Here is an 18401-nt window from a genome sequence, read left to right on the forward strand (position 1 = left end):
CGCTAACACTGGCCCTAGCAAGAGCGGTGCTTCGCAGAATCTACCACTGGCTCAGAAACGCGACCCACTGAGAAGATACAGCGAGAAACTCAGTGGACTGTGTCTATGGGAAATCAGCAATTAACTATCAAAGTTTTACAATTCGTTTTCAATTATAAAAAGTTGCACCGAAGAATCCTGCAGACGTGATTTCAGATATTAAGTGTCCGGAATATGCGGCTGGCAATGAGCGGTAAAGCGAGGGAACGGTCGGTTTTACTGCTCACCGTTTTACTGCCTCCGCGGGCCTCTAAAGTTATTTACTGGAGTGGCTGGGGCAAGTTATAAGAGGAGCGGAGACATACCCGCTCTTAGCAAATCAATTTAAAAAAAAAATCGTTAAGAAGAAATTAATAATAAAACCTTGTTTTGTTCTAATGCAATCGGTATTATATTGATGGTAAAAATGTGCGACGACACATATCATCTTCTCGCATTAAAGCTGTATAATCTCAAAACTTGCTAATTTTACAGGAGAGTGTTTTAAGGGTTTTACATGTGATATTTTCAATATTAATCATCTTTGCAACATTTATTTTTGAAGTGAAACTTCCTTATCGGCGTTGGAAAAAAATTTACCGTCACATTTTTCGGTTACGCGTCACTTTTTTCCGTTACGCGCCATCTGTTTTGTATTCATGTCTATGATAATAAAATCCTTTTGTTTAAACTTTATCTAATTTAACTTTTTTGTATTCATGTCTATGATAATAAAATCCTTTTGTTTAAACTTTATCTAATTTAACTTTATTTAACCAATTTCTAGAAAGTTGCATGTAGATCATTTTTCGAAAAATAAGGCCATAAACAAGTTTCACTTCTTACGTGTGTACACTAGTACACGCACACATTTTTTTTATTTTTTACCAGTTTCATTATCTGTCTTTTAAAGTAAGATAAAATTATGTATTAATTTTGTTAATAGTAGTCAAAATATAGGTAAACTAAAAAAAAACTAATACTAAACTACGCTCTTTTGACAGTGTTTATGAGAAAAATACTGGTGATACCAAATGACTCCGCATATTAACTTAATTTCGAATACTTTTAGAAATTGTACACTTTTAATGCGAAAAGATATTTACGAAAGAAAAAGATATCTACTCGCGGCCAGGTGAAATCACGGCTTACACTAGAAACCGGTTTCATGTTTCATAGACCGCGGATTCACACATAAAAAGATTACTATTTGAAGGTCGCATGTGGGTAAGCACTTCTGCACTGCATATTTCTGCCGTAAAGCAGTCATCCATCCCCCTTTTAAACAACCACCGTTATGTAATTCAATTCAGATTATTACCACATTAACCGCATTAAGGTTATGGCGACTTGGATGCCGGTAGTTATTCTGTACCAGGTGGGCGTAGAACTCATCTATCCACATATAACATAAAACTTAATAAATGTTCCAAAATCTTCTATTTTTTGCCTCCGTCTTATCCCACTAGGTGGGGTCGGCATAGATAATTTTTCTATTCCATTCTCTTCTATCAGCCGTCATCTCAACACTCACTCCTCTTTTCTCTCACATCGTCATTCACACACTCCATCCATGTCTTCTTCCTCTTCCCCCTTTACCTTGTACTACCATTTCCATACATCTCCTCGTCACATGCATCTCTCTACGCACCATATGTGCATACTACGCTAACCGTCCGCTCCTTAATTTATTAATCACTGGGCTACTTTCACACTTCACACTCAACTGTCTAAAATCTAGCCGGATAATAAATTTGCCACATTTTGATTATTAACAATAAACACGCTATCGCTTCTGACATTGTACCACGTAAATAAAGTAAAAATTGTTCGGCCTGTTTCGTCGCCCGCATCACGTTATTATTGGACGAGCATAGGGTTATTACTTCGCAGCTTCCAGAAACTATCTCCCATCCCTTTCTTGTTTCCAATGAATTTTTATTGGTTAAGATTGACGGCGTAGCGACCTCAGAGACTGAGGTAGACTCATAGATCCAGCAGAGTTTGCAGATCTTGACGGGCTTTTGATATTAATGAAGATTAGTAAATAAATTCACGATTTAAACCTCAGCGTCCAACGTGAAATGCGTCTCAGTTATAGAATATTCAGTTTACATACATATTTATGTTGTTTAAAAACCAAATAAGCACTCTTAAACAGCGGACCAAACTAACAATTATACTAATATGTTACTACTATTGTGTTGATACTGGTCAGGATATTAGACCGAAGTTATGAATTGTCACTGGTCTTTGATGCGTGAGCACAAGTAACTCAGTAGTCCTAAAGTCAGTGAAAATGATGTTAAAAGATTCCTTTATATAAAACCAAACATACGTACGTACGAAGCTAATAAAAGTGTCCCATGATTCAACTAAGCAGCAGCTATCATTGCATGGAACCGTGCAAAATCAGTTTCAGGACCTCTTGTGAGTTCACACGGGTAGATACCACCACCCTATCTATTACTGCCGTGAAGCAGTAATGTGTTTCGGTTTGAAGGGTGGGGCAGCCGTTGTAACTATAATGAGACCTTAGAACTCATATCTCAAGGTAGGTGGCGACATTTACGTTGTACATGTCTGTGGAGTCCGGTGGGCTGTGAGCTCGTCCACCCATCTAGGCAATAAAAATAAATAAAAGCATATTATTAACTGAAGCTTTTCTTTCTTTACCTAGCCCAGGAGTATTCCAGCTACGTCCGGATGGGTAGGTGAGCTTACGGGTTCAACCTAGGAGAATTTGTTTACACTAGCCCTAGCAAGAGCAGTGCTTCGCAGAATCTACCACCGGATCGGAATCGCGACCCATTGAGAAGATTGAGCTGAAGTGTTTCGGGTCATTGCATATGAAACATGTAATTGTTCATACAGGCCAAATGTCACATGTGCTCGGCAATTAAACCAAAATAAAATGTTAGAATCATTAGCCGTGGAACCCAAATCGTGACGTCATCAACATCTACGCTTCACATTTTAATAATAATAAAAAAACCGGCATGTCCCGATGTCCGTCGTGCTTCCGCGATAACGACTGATGGATCGCTTCCTATGGATTAAGGATACACGCGCACTGTGAAACCACACACACGGATTGATGGTTTCGTTCCAGGCAAGGATCTTTTATTAAGTGTTAAGTATTAAGGGAACCAGTTCACAGCCTACCTCATGTTACGGCGGCACACAAATGAACATTGTCGAGTTTTATTTTCTATACTAATATTATCCCATGCGTTGGACTGATCAGGTGAAAGACTTTACTGAAACCCTACTTAACAAGTGCGCCGGGCCGCAGTTCGCAAACTGTGGAAAACATCAGAATCTGTCAAGGCTTTAAATGAGCAAGAATTCCACATGACTCGATTATCGATTATGATGATGATTATAAAGCTGAAGAGTTTGTTTGTTTGAACGCGCTAATCTCAGGAACTATTGGTCCGATTTGAAAATTTTTTTCAGTGTTAGATAACCCATTTATTGAGGAAGGTTATAAGCTATAACATTACGGTAAGACCAATACAAGTGGAGCACTAATAAATAATGTTTTAAAATAGGGGTTTAAATAGCTCTGTGGCGGGTAGCCATCATACAACGCAAGATAATTGACAGATGCCTGAATCTCGCTTACGACATTTTCAAGATAAAGCGCATATATACAAGTTCCGAACAACAACATTCGGACCGTCGGTCTACCGAGCAAATATCACCCGCTCGGTGGAAGATCTTCCCTTTGTCGTAAGCGCCAAAGCTCCTTAACATTTTATAATTTAAAAATATTCTTACTTTTTACGCAAATGATGTAGGGGGTAAAATTCAGCGTTATGCCAAAGTAACTATTTCACGCGGACGGAGTCGCGGGCAAAAGCTAGTATTGTATATGACGTAATGTTACCGTTATTTTAATCTAAAACGGTTGTAATTCTCTTCGTTTAAGATTACATTTTTTGGGTTTAATCATCTTCGAAGACAGTGGAATATGTAGCCAACCTGATCGTGGTGAACGACGATCGTCCATCAGCAATGGGTAGGGTAGAGCCAAGTCTCCCTTCAAAGCTCATTTGAAGTCATGTCATATAAAACATGTGGGTTTGATGACAGCGGACCGAGTATGTACGTCAAGATTGATCTCTGGAAACGCACTTTTGATGAACGCAGCGATGGGAACAGATGGGAACATCTCAAACAATACTTCCTAGAATAAATTTTTAAGCCATTATTCAGAACAGAATTACCACTAAATAGAACACTTTTCTTAGGATTTATTCATTTCGGGGAATTTCCTGAGGAGTTGTTTAAGATGATTCTGTCGATTCCCTTTTACCATTTCACCACCAAACACCAGAACATAGCCCGTCCCCACTGTCTGGAACACCATCTATCTCGGATCCGTATCATGGTTTAGTTTTTATTTTTCCCTGTATAATATATAAGGACTACGATCGTCAGCGGGTAGTATTGAATAAGAACGGGAGGCCCACACAAACCTTACTGTGCCCGAAAATATTGGAAGTATTTAAAGATTTTAATAGAAACGTTCCAGTGTGAGGCTGACATCATCCGAGGGTTCGCAACGCGTGCCCAACAGCTGATTGCACACCGACCACCATAAAAACCCTATAAAAATCAAACCACATACTACTTTCACCCTTATGTTTTTAAGTTAAATCTCAAAATCGATTGACGAATTTCGATAGAAAAATAAGACCCTTCACTATAGAAAGAGCAAGAGATAATCCGCTTTAAACGTATCGACTTAAAATCTAAAATCGTTTGAATTATAACACCCCGTTCTCGTCACATTCCGAGTGCGTTCATTTGTTTCGAGCAACTGTCGCACTTGCTCACATATATATAAAGACTAGCTTTGAATGGTTTGTAAATAATAAGACAAAAATTAACTGCGCGTTTAAGGCGAGTCTGCACCGAAAAATGTTGACAACTTTTGCGTTCGTAACTCTTCAGAGTCAACAACTTTTGCAGTAGTTTCGGTTGTTTGATGTCGGCTAAAACTGCACTGTGGTTGTAAAAGACGACTAAGGAATTATCGAAAGAACGGGCATCAGCGTTCTTTGATTTTTTTTGCATCTACCTACCAACATGCCTCAATTATTTTATGTCATGTCATAATTTTATGAAGCAATCACACCAATAAGGTGCTTTCGTTAATTTTTTTGTCATAACAAAAGACATTCATGCAGAACTTTTTGTTTCCTACCTATGCTGATAGCCTTGAGAGGCAATTTCATCTTCACCCTAACATGTAGGTGAGCTCACGGGGCTCAAACCGGAGAGTTGCTAGCACTGACCATAGCAAGACCATAGCTTCGCAGAATCTACCACCGGATCGGAAACGCGACCCACTGAGAAGATCCGGCGAGAAGCTCAGTGGGCTGTGTCTGTGGATTAATTCGCTTGTCGAGCCCCATGTAGAACAGAGCATTTGCTGTAAATACGTTTTTTTTTTCGTCATGAAATCGAAGAATTTTTTTTTTTTATACTAAGATAAGAACATATTGACCGCAAGTGATTTCAGTTTACAAATATTGATGATTCATTCCAGGTGCCTGCAGGAGTCAAGATAAAATCTCGACCTTAAGACATTTGAAGCACTAGTGAGTGTAAGGACTGATAGCTAATTTGATTGGTTATACCTTTCAATCTATCTATCTTTCAGCCTACAGACGTCCACTACTTTTGTTTCATGATTGAATGATTACTGGTGTCCCGGAGACCTTTCCAGTTTCACCAGGACAGGTGGGCGAGCAAAGGCTCAGCCAGGAGGGGTGGGAATTGCTAACAGCTGCCCAAGCGCCTCCGAAGGAGACCTAACAACTCAAGAGCAACTGCTTCGCGAATGAGGCGTCCACTACTGAGCACAGGTCTCATTCAAGCCTCGACGCCTCAACGGCTGTCCCGCCCTTCAAAACAGAACGAATTACTGCTTTGCGACAGAAAAGTTGAGGAACCTATCCGTGCGGGCTTTCAATATGCCTTGTCACCATTAATTATCAAACAGTTTCTTGTCTGTTAGTAGTCTGAATGATAATATTTTTGTCTTACAACCTGTATACAGACCTGTGTAACACACAGAACAATTCCACATAGATTGGCATTTGTCATTAGTTGTAATAGTAACTTATTGAAACACCTATACGTTCGTTCGCCAACTATTTATATTGGAGATTGGGTCCAAAATTTTCCATTTTCCAATATTAATTTCCAGGTATCACATTTATTACACGGTGGTTTAGTACAAGCTTACTATTAAATTTCTGTATTTCGTTACAAAAATTGGTATCTGTGGTATATAGAAGACCCCAGAGGCATAGTCTTTCGGGATACGACTTTCGGGATATGACTTCAGATTTCAATTTACTATGGTGTCATTGCAGATACTTTTTATTTTGCTTCCAGGCCATTATGTCTCTTTTACTTTCCGGTAAAGAGAGATAATATCCTGTTGAGTCTGTACTTATATGAGCGTGTGTGATATTATGCAGGGTGATAATTATTAATAAGACACGACAGTTTGCAACCTGTTTATTGTGCGACGACTCGACACAGACTGTCTAAGCTAAGCCCGCTACAATCCCAATATGAGTTGCCCTGGATGAATCCTTAGTCACACAGGTGTCCACAGTAGAACTAGAAACAAACACCACAAACTAAAAGGCGCGTAATTTAAAAAACCACAATTCGATTAGGAATTATTACAGCTTTTCTAAATATAACTGCAATGCGTCAAAAACTTTACGCGGGTATAACATAACTGTAAACTTATCAGCTAGATAATTATTTTAAAGATATATTACTATCAGCTGACATAATACGAAAAAAACTTACATGTCAGAATTTTCTTCGTAATTTATTAGAAGCGTGCTGCGCTGTATTTGATAAAGTTCTGCTGTGTTTTACACATGGTCCGTCCTGACTCTCCGCCTTCGCACTTGTCATCTCATTTACACTAGCAATCTCTCCGATCCAACGGCACAGCACACCTTGAGCCACTTAATAATGTTTACAGAACAAAATGTACGTACCAGGAAATATGTGTAAATCAGCACGATATAACAACGTGCAGCTTTGTCTATTAGTCGCCTCATCAGAGGCTAAGTGGTTATCGAAATGAATGAACAACGAACCGTGAAAACTGTCGTCTATCTGGGGACATTATGTGAAAATCTCAGTATTAGAGTCACGCGTGATTGCTTCACGCCAATATTACGCAGAACACTGGTTCCGACCTATGGTACTCACAATACTCTTACGCAAGATGAAGAAATACGTAGGAATACAGGATTTTGAATACTTAATCGTTAAGACAAACATTTGCCCAATAATTGGTCCTATTGTCATGTATTCAAGACTGCTACAGCCTACAACGAACGCGATATAGAAATCGTTGTTCTAAAGTCTGTTTAAAAAATATTGGATAAGTACAAGACCTATCCAGCCAATCGTCTCGACACTACGCTCGTCCTATTGTGATCTTTTGTCCCTCTTCTGCACAAATAAATATTTTCAAAGTATTTTTTTTTATTTAAATAATATTTCTTTAAAATCGTAGTCAAAATCACCTATTCAATTTTATTACAATATATCAAAAGCAACGGTCTTTGTTTTTCAGTCCTGTTAGCTTTATTAGTATTAGTCTTGTTCGATCATTTTCGATGCTGCAAATCATATCATCATCTAAACACAACTGCTGTAAATGCGCTGAACAAAAAGCGGTTTTCTTAGTTTACCTTTATTGGTTAATAAAGGACTTATCGCAGTATTTCTTCAATGCTAAAATAACTTCGTCGTTTAATACCCGATTTGTTCGGTGGGGAGTGCTTTGCGGAATTATTTGAGATGGTCCCTTTATTTCCTGTTCATACCACCACCCATCACCGAGGCAAAGTTCACTGCATCTTTTATCCAAACTACGTTTCAAGAGCTTGCTTTAATCATATGTAAAAGTCGTGGTTTATTTAGCTTCAAATGACATCACATATAATGAAGTTGCGCTTAATCGTGTTTTTATGTAATCCACGCGGGAATTTCCGAAATGAGCTCTCCCTGATTTCAAATGATCTACTAAGTCCACATAATAATCAAATGACATTTATTTATCATAATACCTTCTACCTTTACTAGCCTTATTCTCGCAGCTGCACCCGCCTTTACCATTAGATCCCTGAGCAGTGGGATGAAAGATAGCTATAGCCTGTATTCTGTCCAAGGGCTCAAACTATTTCCATACCGAATTTCGTCAATATGTGTTTGTCAATTCTGCGATCGTCAAAACGTACCTAACAGACAGAATTACAGTCGTATCTATATATATAAAAGAAAGTCGTGTTTGTTACACTATTTATAACTCAAGAACGACTGAACTGATTTGGCTGAAAATTGGTGAGGAGGTAGCTTAGAACCAGGAGAAGGACATAGGATACTTTTTATCACATTCCCGTGGGACTTGACATAAACCGTGGTAGCTATAACAAAACGCAACTGACAGCTAAACGTAATATATTCTATGGTTAATTGTGTTAATTATAGTAGAATTTTGAAGTTGCCTGGTTGATGTGTCTGAAACACACCGTGTGGCGGAACAAAGTTCGCCGGGTCCGCTAGTTTATAATATTAGTGTCAATGCATATGTATTTCTATGTCTGCGAAATCAGAGGAGAATGCAAAAGGCCTATGAGCACTAATATATTGACAGAAAGGCTTTTGGTCAGGTCATTGATTCTGATGCTATTTGCTGACTACAACGTTAAAATACGAGTCACGTGTAATACCTGAGCAGAAATTGCATATCGTTAGTATAATATTTGCACAACGCATCATCAGCAATTATACATAGCATGACGAGGAGAATTATTGCGTTCCTAATTTTTTTGTTTGTATGCCGTTTCGAAAGATCTTTGTAACGTGCGTTTTACCAAATTTAAGTTAAAATAAAATCCACCAGATTGTGTAATCTTTATTACAACAATTGCTCTACTACGGGGGTAGATATTAAGGAGACAGTAGGACATGGAACACTTATAATTCGGCGCATTTTACACGAAATTTTCCGCACAGTACGCAAAGGAAACCAATGCTTTTGTTTCCGCCTGCTGCAGAGGATCCAAACGATCAATGAGAAAAGGGGTACATCGATAATATGAACGGCTGTCTTTTATGTCAAGTTAACGGATGGACTCGAGAATCCCTGTTAAAGATAGGGAAAAATATTCACCGTGAGATCGAACCTTTGCTTTCAGAGCATAAGTCTTCGAAGACCAAGCACGACTTCTATATGGCTTCAACAGTAATTTTAGCTCGAAAGCCCAGAATTACTATCAGACATTTGCAAGTTTGATCCTACGATTAAGGTAATGAAGGCAAACTCCCTTTGTTCTTGGGTACAATTGGTAAAATAAATAAGATTGGATAGTGAGGCAAAATTTGCATAGCCATGTAACTAAAAGCCCATCTAGACGTCCAGCCATGGTCGTGCTGTTTACGCCGCGAGGATGTCAGATTCCCGACTGGTTTCCGCGAATAATAACTGGTAATAGAACAACCATTCCCGTGACCGTCTGTCACAAAGCGCTTATCCTTATTAACTATGACATCATTTGGCTCGGCTTAGCTCACCGATACTAAATCGAAACGGTTCAGATCATGTTAATGATAATTTCATAATTTACTATTCTCAGATACTAACAACTTTTAGTAAAAAATGGGAGAGCGCAATTGTGTAAAGCTGTCGCATTGTGCATTAAGTCTTTTTAAGGACATTTACTCTAATTAATTCGATCCGGCATAACATTGCTGTGTCCCGACCAAGAGCCTTATACGTAGGTACCAGCACCCTGTCTCTGTTTACCATGGAACAATAGGAACATTGGATTTTGAAGAGTTAGATCGCCGTTATATATAAAGCATCTGAAAATCAAGTTAACTAGGACTCATTACTGTCTATTTGTCCTTAGTACTATATATTCCGTAATCTAGTTGACTCATATAATGTTATAGGATTGTAAACAATTCCTAATGTTTCCGGCAGTCATTACGCATTGTACCTACAAAAGTTGATTCCCATCGCAGAACGTGAAATGTAAATTGTAAACGTTAAAGAGACTAATTAGATAAGTAACTGATAAAATTAATTACATGAATCCTTATAGAATATGATACATGAATCATTACAACAGTTATTATTTTAATTTATGTATCTGTCAACATTTTGATGACCATAGTGTTTCCTAATTCATTACATTTTTTTAATGTCCGTTGAGTCAACTTCTGTGTGTAGTGTAGAAGTTGATAAATAAAAATCGTCATTAAAGCCACTTTTATCGTCATCTTGAGTTTATCGTTTCAACTTTACAATTTCCAACGTTTAGAGTCCTTCACATTTTTCGTGGGCGCAAACTGAGGTTTTATTTATCAGTGCTAGTACCACTTTGATATAATTGAAAAAAAAAATTCATTTACGTTTCTTTACACGCTAAAATTTCCAACAGTATTTGGGATCTGGAGTTATACAGTTCTGAAATTAAAATCTCTAATGAAATTTAGGTATATTTTTTAAATTTAAACGCTTACGTTAAATTAACATTTGTTTTCTCTAATGAGTGCTTAAATCGTATGGGTGCCAATTGACACAGTAGCTTCTAGATCGAATTTTCTCGTTCTGTTGGATTTTTCATCTTCAAGTCAAGCAAATTGTCAAACCCTGAGATACTGGGTAATTTTCCTTTAATTACCTATTTTATTAGAGAGGTAATTGGAACTTTTTAAATATGCGTTATCCCGAAAACTTTAAAACAATTAAAACATTGGAAATCACAAAATTTATTAATATATTCCTTTTAATACTGTATAAACTATTATATGTATGTATGTATGTATGTGTGTATTTTTTTGTGTATGTATTTGTAACTTAATATAAATTTCATTGCACATACCACTATTCACTCTGCACTACCTTTGGTTGACTGGTAGAGAATGCCTTAGGCATTAAGTCCGCCAATGTAAATTTTACATGAAGTGTAATAAATAAAAACAAATAAATTAAAAGAATAAAAATGTAAAATTAGTTTTAAATTTTAATCATGTGCGACTCGCGAAACTCCTCAATACTAAACAGAATATGTAAAGTAGTCCATATCTTATTCGCCATTGTGTTAAGGATGCATTTCAAATTTATTTCATTTTTAATTTAAAAGCACGATCTATAAAACACTTTTTTGGCTTTAAATTATTTAAGGAGGTCTACTAATTTTGAACATGTCAGCCCGTCATGCCAAATATAAACATTAAGCCAATGCGAACATTAAAAAAGTGATGTTCTGAATTAAAATAACAATATGAATGTGAAAAAATAATAAATTAGAAAGTATTTGCATACCTATTATGGCTTTATTATCCGAATTGTGAATAAAATCGATAATTATGTTTCTAGTGAGAATATTAATAAAAGCTTTCTTTTAACTTTTATCGGATTTCATTTTCCCAGAGTTGTTTATAAATTTACTTCTAATTTATTTGTTTTTTAGTTTTACAAATAGTTTTGTGGCTCTGACTCAGTCTCAGCCGGTGAACGTTTAGGCCTATTATTTGTAGCGGCAACATCAAAACGGCGTTGCCGCTCACAGAAATCCATTTAAAAAGCTTCTCTATATTAATATATTTACAATTATAAAATTGTCTTTACCTTATTTTCAGGTTTAAATCCAAGTTGTCGAGGAAAATCCAATATTTAGTTCACAGTTTTACACTCGATTCTTATGGTGCAAATCCTGCACTCTATCGATACGTTGCCGACGAAAATATACAATTCGATTTCTTTTTATTTTAAAATCTTACAGTTACACTTCACTATTCACTACGGCCACATCACAATTTTTTTTCGAGTTACAATAAAATTTAATCCTCTGTTGTTGTTTCTTTGAATCAGTGGTATTTTAGCACCTACACATTTCTATGGTTTTTTCACACAACAATCTTCACTTGAAATTTCCGCATCATATTTTTAAAGTACGATAACTTAGCCGAAATGTACGCTCTTCCGGATCCTAAAACAGCTGTTCGAGAATAGTGACACGAAAATCAATAACAAGTAAGAACCGTGTTTGCACAAACGGGAATCTTCCGGAACAAAACTTTTCACAACACAGATTACCGGTTTCTACTATCTTTCAATGCATTCCATTAGAAGTACGTTTTTTTGTTTTAAAATCAACTCGTTTGATTTAGTATAAACATAAATATAATATAAATTGTTAAATCAAAGTACAGTTACATTTTTCACTGTATTGTTAAGGTAAACGTAAGTTTATAGGTTCACTTAGTGTTTTGTTTATGATGTATGTTGGAAAGGAAGCACATTTTCGTGATATGCAGTCACACGCGGGCACGCTCGGTGGCGGACTGGTGGCCGCGGGGCGCGCGGGCAGGGGCCGGGGGGCGGGGCGCGGGCGGTGCCGCCGCGCGGAATGCTATTGTAGGCGAACTTGCCCGCCACTTTTTTTCTCGATTCTCGTCAAACAAGTTTTGTATACAACCTGCATTGTAAGGATTCCGCCATTCCCTAAACGAAGCAACGGTCTTTCGAAACTTTGCTTATTTCTAGGCTTCTGAAAACGGTTTTTAGTAAAAAAATCTACACCGAGCTGACCTTACCGTTACCGCTTCGGAACTCTTATGAATGAACTTCAATTTGTAATGTAACAACGATCAGATACCATTTGCAAATATTCCAATTTTGCATCGGGTGAAACACCCTAGAATGAACAAGGTTTTGATCACAATTTTCTTGTAGCACGTACGCGTTATACACGATATTTAAGATAATATCAAAGTTGATTTCATGATCTCTAACAGTCGGTGCACACACTAGGCACTAACCTTATGTGGAAGTGGAAGGAGTCCGTTCTCGAACCAGAAGTGATCAAATTTAGTATGTATTTGATAAGCTCGGCATAAATATAAGATGCAATCGCGTTATCTTAAGGCGAAGCAGCTGACATAAAAGACGATATGTTTTGTCTTCGATCAATAATACTACTAGATTCGCGATTAGCGCTTCAAAAACGGCCCGAAAAATAAGACCACAAATAAATTTGTGGTCTTATTTCAAATTAGTATAGTCCAATCATAGCCAACACTAAGACGTCAAAACGCTGCACTGCGCGTTCAAAAACGGAGTAAAAAACCACCGTAACACCAAGGTTTTGGAAGGAATATATTTTTTTGGTAAGTTAATATTATGAAGTGAATTTCATAAAATAATAAACAGAATTATATAGTAAATAAAATACAATTTACGAATATTGTAATTGTTTGGCCAATGTTTGCAACAAGGCACCAACTATTGTAACAAACATCACCTATTCTTGAACAGGGAATGCATAGAGTAGTTTTGTTATTTTATAATGTTATTTTTGTTTGTAGATTTCCTAGTAGCCCCTTTTCGCTGTGCACAATGGATATATATAGTCGCGAAAGAAAAAGGATAAGAATTATAGAACCCTTATAATATATAATATATAATAATTCTAGAATTGTTCAATGGTGGTGGCAAATCAATGCAAAAAAGTATTATAAAACTTTATATGTATGTGTAAATATTTTAAGCGTATATGCTGAAAAGGATTTGTTTTCTAGGGGAAACGAACACAGCCATAAAATAAGCCTAAATTAAACTGATTATAGAAAAATTCTTTAATATAAGATTAATTATATTTGTAAAAAATAAACCGCTCATATAAAAATTACTTCTAAAAAACAGCTATATAACAAGCTGAATCTGTTTAAAGGTAATTAAACAAAAAGTAATAATATTGTTTTAATTACTTCTGTAAAAAGTATACGTGGAAAACGTTGTTGTTCCTTTGTTTCCTTTCATATTTTTTTTTACTTTATTCAATTTTATTATTTATTACCTATTTGTTGTAATAGCGGCAATGTAAAATATTATCTACTAATTTTTTGAATCGGTCAAAAATAGTTGCGACCATACAAAACAAACCTAAAACAAATATATTCTGCAACTCTACGTCTTTCAATACTTACTGTGTTCTGAGCATTGAAATGTAATACCAAGAACTACATCTAGTTCCACAATACAATAAGCACGAAATTTTAAACAAATATTTTTAACCTTATAAATTAGGCTTTATGTATCATTTTAGAATAAATATTTTTGTACTGATGACTTTTTATGTTCAAGTGACATTTTAAATTTATGCCACAATATTCTTTCTCTGACGAAAGGACCTAAATAAATATATTTTGCAATGGTAATTAAACTTTATGTTTAAGCATTAAGGTTTATAATAAACTGAAGTCGTTAACATAATCAACCTTTTTTCTAAGAAATGAAGATGTTTTCGTGTCTGAAAACGTGGCCACTCGAGCGTCTTATTTTTGTTCCTGATCCTTAATCTAGTAGTATTATTGATCGAAGTGTTTTGTTTTGAAATTTTGTTCCCAACGATTTTCTCCTGTGTTGTGAGAATTGGAAATATGCCTACAATAATAAGTAAGTACATCCAGACCTTGGACGATAAATCTATTTGACAAAAAACTGTCTGTGACCCATGATCGAACCTGGAGCTTGTGGCAGAGAGAAATATTGACCTGACCTTTTTACTGGTGGTAGGACCTCTTGTGAGTCCACACGAGTAGGTACCACCACCCTGCCTATTTCTGCCGTGAAGCAGAAATCCGTTTCAGTTAGAAGGGTGGGGCAGCCGTTGTAACTATACTTGATACCTTAGAACTTATATCTTAAGGTGGATGGCGCATTTACGTTGTAGATGTCTATGGGCTCCAGTAACCACTTAACACCAGGTGGGCTGTGAGCTCGTCCACCCATCTAAGCAATAAAAAAAAACCTCGTGGCCTTTAGAAGGAGTGCTGAGGGCACGTAGGTTCTTCCAGTTTCCTAGCTTCCTTCCCTTTTCAAGGACAGCTCCTTCCTGAGCGCTACCAAGATCAGCTTCAACATCCTTTACCACTAGCCACATTCTTGTGGTGCATAGCTGCCTGCAACCTCATAGCGTTAATAGATTGACGCCATGTATTACATTACATAATGTAACGATAATCACCATTAAGTTAATTCAATTACCGAGCTTCCCAAGGTCAGTAAGCCAGTCCATACAGAGGCCGGCAGAACTCTCTTCAATGGTAAGCTACGATCTAGGCATCCGATTCTGTTATTATCTATTCTAAATTATGTGTTCGAAGTTAGTTCGAACCATAAACGGTTTCTTAAGGGCTACCCACATCTAGTCTCTGTATTCCTGCGAGGTTTGTTACGCAAAAATAAATACTAAACCGTTTTAGGAACGTGGGCATTATCATACCTGATTGAAGAAATTTCTTGTATTATAATTTAAATTCTTTATAATACCCTTGTCTTTTAAATATAATTGTTGATCGGTAAGGAACTAAATGTTATAATTATTACTTAGTAACAGCGATAAAATATGTAATATTCGACCGATTTCTGTTAGAAGCGAGACAAGCTTATAACCAATTTACTGAGTGGAACGAGGACAGCACGATTTTATTTCCTGCCCCATCGTGGTGCCACAGCACGGTGCGTGAAAGAGACGAATATACCCTCGTGTTATCCCTTGACCTTTTGTGGATTGTTTTGGGCTTTTTTTTTAATTAGCCACAAACAGGTTGTAATAATATAATCTATCGGTTTTTCGAGGGCGACTATTTAATTGATCGGTCAAGGAGGCCAAGGCAAAACATTTTCTGGGCTTAATTATTTTGATGGCATTAAGTATTATCATGGATCGAGTCACAGATCATAGAAACAAGTGTTTCTATGATCTGTGGATCGAGTACTTTATCATCACCTTCATCACCTCATATTTATTCGCCTACTACTCGTAGTAGAAGTAACAGAATGCCAATTAATAATAATTAACTTTCATTTTATGTGTATCTTGTACCACTCTTACATTGTGAAAGGGCAAGATGTTGAGGTTATTTTGATATTCATCAATAAACAGTTTTCAACGGTGCATGGTCGCTTCAATACATAGCTAGAATTGTTTTTGTTAATTTTTTTATTGCCCTTGTAAGCAGACGAGTATACGACCCACCTGATGGTGAGAGGTTACCGTTGCCCATGGACGTCAGCAATGCGTCAAGGAACATTAATGTAGGCGGATCGCTTCTAATCGACACATTGTAACTTTATACGTGACTGGAGTATTTGAAAATCCGTTGGCTGATACGATGATGATAAATAATCAATTGTATTAGAACTTTAGGCAAATAGTTGACAGAAACTATTTTTCATTTATTTAAATGCAACCATCTTGCCTAGTATGTGTGGGACACCTCCTATATCCACCTACAGAATCCTCATTAGTCAAATTATTAGTCCCCTACGTCCCCATTACTGACTAAGGTACTGCACTATCATAATGCATCAATGGTCTGAAAAAAAAAATATATAGACGGAGGTTAAGTCTACTTTAATGAGTCCAAATCTTTGAGCCACCAATTTCGTCCTCTTGTGTCAAGGCGGCATTGACCTAACCGCTTAACATCAGATGGGACGTCAGCTTCGTATAATCGAAATAGGTACTAGAGAAAAAGTGATCTTAATAAATAAATAGTATTGGCGCCTTTATTGCACAGAGGGATCTCTACGTAGTGAAGAAAGGAATTTATTTCACACTTCTTTTTCTCCACCTTATGGTGGAGACCACCTATACCCGGTAGGTTGGGTCGGCACAGCGATTTTTTCTATTCCATTCTCCTCTATCAGCAGTCATCTCAACACTCACTCCCCTTTCTCTCATATCGTCATTCACACACTCCATCCGTGTCTGCTTCGGTCGACCTTTTCGCCCTCTACCTTGCACTACCATTTCCATACATCTCTTAGAATTTATTTCACACTACCTCACCCAATATGTACTTACGAGTACGTCACGATCCGTTTCGTGTCTTCAAATCCGACCGGTATATCAACTGATTATACCACATTTTCTATCTTTGTTTGTTATTGTCTGAGCAATAATAATTCTCCGAACTAAGGCGATTTAAGTTTAACGTTTTTTTTCTTCTAAAACCACACTTGAAAATGTGATCTCGTAAAGATGACCGATTGTGACGGTATCATGCACATTTTACAACAACGTTTACCAATATAGGTTGACCTCCGATTTCGAATACATTCAGATTATCTATCCCAGGAAGGGGAGGACTCATGAGGTCTCAATAAATAAATTCTAATACATCATAGTCATCAGCGAAAGTGTAGCTCCAATATTCACCCCACAAGTACTGCAATTAAGACAGTCCGCGACTCGAATTCTAATTTAGGACTGCCCCTGGGAATTCTCGGAAGGGAATTTCGTCTTTTGGGAATAACTCGAGCTCTCCAACATTAGTAAACGAAACACGTTCTTCTAATACGTAACGGAAAATCTAAACACTAATGACAATATACACACGTAACTTGGATGTGAATGTTTGTAAAAACGAACAGTGTGCTTAGTGCGAGTTTCTTAACGTTCTCGATAGCGTAAAAGTTAGCCAAATTTTGTATGCAGTTGGAACAGCGCCCCTAGCGGTAAACGTACGCAAACGATCCCATTCCATACAAATATGAGCTAACTTTTACGCTATCGAGAACGTTAAAAAACTCGCACTAAGCACACAGTTCATATGATGTCTTACCTTGACAATCCTGTTTTTTTCCCCCTACCTATTCACTGGCAGCCTAAGAGGCTATTCTAGTTACGTACGGACGGGTAGGTGAGCTCACAGGCTCAACCTGAGAGAATTTGTTAATACTAGCAAGAGCTGTGCTTCGCAGAATCTACCATCGGATCGGAATCGCGACCCACTAAGAAAATCCGGCGAGAAACTCAGTGGGCAGCCAAGATCCTGTTTGGGGGTGATAAGAGCATTGAGTCAGTTTTTTTTACCTACCTACTCCCTAGTAGCCCGAACTACTCGAGCTTCGCGTGAACGGGTGCATGAGCTCACCACGGGTTCAATCTCAGAAAAATTGCTAACACCAGCCCTAACAAGAGCAGTGACAGAATTTACCAGCGGATCGGAATCCCAACCCACAGGGAATATCCGGTGAGAAATTTGGTGGGCTGTGTCTATGGCTAGTTCAGGCGTCGAACTCTTGACGCTGGAAGACCCATTAGGTCAGTACACACCGCCCATAACACAAAACTCTGTGCGTATTTTTTTCGCAATAAGCCCCGCCAGCTCTCGGGAACTTGACGGATAGCTCATCTCCCTCTGATGTCCAATTTAAATACTGAAAGTTGATTTATTTTAATTGACCTAAGATATCACTAGTAAATAATTAAATAACTGGGAAGAAATCACGCACGGTCATCCGG

General features: G+C 37.3%; 1 protein-coding gene across 3 annotated transcripts in view; it reads right to left on the reverse strand.

The window, feature by feature from the left end:
• The window catches only part of LOC105842657 (protein winged eye), a 106079-nt gene extending 93647 nt beyond the window's left edge, over positions 1-12432 (reverse strand). For 2 of the 3 annotated variants that reach the window (XM_062673452.1, XM_038016998.2), the window contains exon 1: positions 11714-12426. The gene's annotated coding sequence lies outside the window, so the exon portion shown is untranslated. Of the gene's footprint in view, positions 1-11713 lie in introns of all 3 variants that reach the window. The other variant, XM_038017000.2, reaches the window with a different exon arrangement.
• Positions 12433-18401: the final 5969 nt, after the last annotated feature.

This window comes from Bombyx mori, chromosome 17 (assembly GCF_030269925.1).
Source record: "Bombyx mori chromosome 17, ASM3026992v2".
NCBI classification, from domain to species: Eukaryota; Metazoa; Arthropoda; class Insecta; order Lepidoptera; family Bombycidae; genus Bombyx; species Bombyx mori.